We start from the raw sequence: 2,380 nt of genomic DNA, 5'->3' as shown, positions 1-2,380 counted from the left end.
ATTTTCAGCTATTATCCCCAAAATTCATCCCAGTAGAAAAAAAATTACCAATCTTTTTCAGTTTTCCATATTCCACCCATTTCCTGCATATCTCTAGACTCATTCTCTATACTCTCTCTGACATATATTTCAGTTGTCATTTGATCTATATGGTATTTTACACCTCTGTGCCTTCACGCATGCTGTCCTTAATATTTGGCATTCCCTTCTTTTATTTTCAAGCTGAAAACACTCATCATTTAAGGTTCGATTCAAGTATCACCTCTTCTGGAAAGTTTTCCTTAAGTCTGGCTCGGGATGCCCTCCTCTTCACTCCCAATGCAGCTTGCATCCATCTACCACAGCACTTGCTGCATGGTACTATCTTTGCTCTTTATGTGTCTTCCCCACTAGAATACACTCACTCAGGGTAGCTACCAGGCCTTTTATCCTTTATACCTACAACCTAATGTGGTATATGATTCATATGAAAGTTAATAAATTTTGAGTGACAGATTTCAGATGACCTATTCTTTATTTACTTTGATAACACCATATCACCCCTTTCTCCTATAAAATAATGAAAGCACATGTATAAATGTTTAAGTTAAAATGAATTAAACCATATTTGCTTTATTGTGGTAAAAACACAATATAAATAATCTTCTTAACAATTGTAAGTGTACATTTCGGCACTGTTAACTATCTGTACATTACTGTACAATAGATCTCTAGCACTTTTTCATCTTGCAGGACTGACACTGTGCCCATTGAGCAACAACTCCCATTGACCCTCCCCTTTCTACCACTGGCAACCATCATTCTTCCTGTTTCGATTACTTTGATTACTTTAGATACCTCATGTAAGTGGAATCATGCAGTACTTGTCTTTTTGTTAGTGACTTAATTCACTTCGCATAATACCCAGAAGTGGGATTGCTCGGTTTACATTAGTTTGGTATATTTGTCAAAATTAATGAAGCAACATTGATACATTACGTAAAGTTGCTACTTTACTCAGATTTTCTCAGATTTCCCTAATGTCCAGGATTCCACATTACATTTACTGGTCATGCCAACTTAGGCTTCTCTTGGTTGTGACATTTTCTCTGACTTTTCTTGTTTTCGATGACCTTTAAAGTTTTTCTACATTATACTATCATGTTAAATCTTTAATCGAATTCCAAAGATTATGAGCCATATCATGATTAGCTTTCTACAAACAACTCTACTTTCTGTGCACAAATCATTGTCAATGAAATAAAATAATAAAACTGCATACTAGGCAACAAACTTTATTAACCTTTGTTTCAAACTTTATTACCAGGCTGCTTCACCTTAATTAGCTGCAAAGAATGATTTGTGTATAAGCAAAAATTGAAAAGAGCTGCAGTATCCAAAGGGCTTGGGCTTAAAAATATTAGAGATCAAGATTTTATCGGATCCATGAACACAATTTTAGAAAGCAGTCATAATATAAAGTAGCAGCTCCCAGTAAATTCTTCAAGTTTTATTTTCTTCAGAAGTTGACTCAATTCAGTTTGCTTCATTCTTGGAAGCCTCATCAAAATTCTCCACAAGATCTGGAACTTCATCATCATCATCCTCTCTGATAGCAAGTGGTGCTTTTCCATCCACAGATTGTTTGGGCAAAGCCAATCTCCTTACACTCATCAGCCTGTCTGCACCGAGCTGATTTAAGATACTGGGTAGCATTTCTATCAGCTGCTTTGTCTCAGCATGGCCGGTGACTATGAAAGTGTTCTCTGCCATAGATGCCTTAGCTTTAGGGTTGTGAAGGTGGATCACTGTTCTTTGGTTTGTGAACACACTCACCTCTTAAATACCAGAGATGTTGCTTACTCCTAATGTCTTTAACGAGAACTGATTTTTTTTTTTTTTTATCATCTGCCATAGCTATTCTGTGAACTGCCTTCTTTCTGCAAGCAGTTCCTTTCCTACCAATGCACACTTGTGCCTGCAGTTTGGCGAGTTTCTCCTGGTTCATGATAGTTTTTATTTTTTATTTTTTCATCTTGTTGGTGAGGAAACAAGGCTGCGTAGGGAACTAGGGTTGGTACTCAGGAGGTCTTGGGTAGACCAGCTGAGAATAAGTGGACAGACTCATGGGGGCTCAAGATGGTGGCTAGAATACCTTTCAAGTTTTAATGGGTACTGGTTAGGTACTTTGTAAAATGTCCTTCGATTTGTATTTGTCTGACTGTTTCTTCATGATTAAACTAAAGTAATGAGTTTTTTGACATTCTACTGCAGAGGTAAAGTGCCATTTTCATCACATCATATCATGGGTCCATAGTAGCAATATGACTTACTACTGTTGATGTTAACCTTGATCACCTGGCTGAGGCAGTATTTGTGAGTTTTCTCCATTGTAAAATTA

General features: G+C 36.8%; 1 pseudogene; it reads right to left on the bottom strand.

Moving 5' to 3' along the window:
- Positions 1–1,273: 1,273 nt before the first annotated feature.
- LOC105306103 lies at positions 1,274–2,020 on the bottom strand (annotated as a pseudogene).
- Between the last annotated feature and the right edge of the window lie 360 nt (positions 2,021–2,380).

The sequence above is a fragment of the Pteropus vampyrus genome, unplaced genomic scaffold (genome assembly GCF_000151845.1).
Source record: "Pteropus vampyrus isolate Shadow unplaced genomic scaffold, Pvam_2.0 Scaffold421, whole genome shotgun sequence".
NCBI classification, from domain to species: Eukaryota; Metazoa; Chordata; class Mammalia; order Chiroptera; family Pteropodidae; genus Pteropus; species Pteropus vampyrus.
The sequence above is the reverse complement of the archived record's forward strand: the minus strand, read 5'-3'. Positions and strand labels throughout refer to the sequence as shown.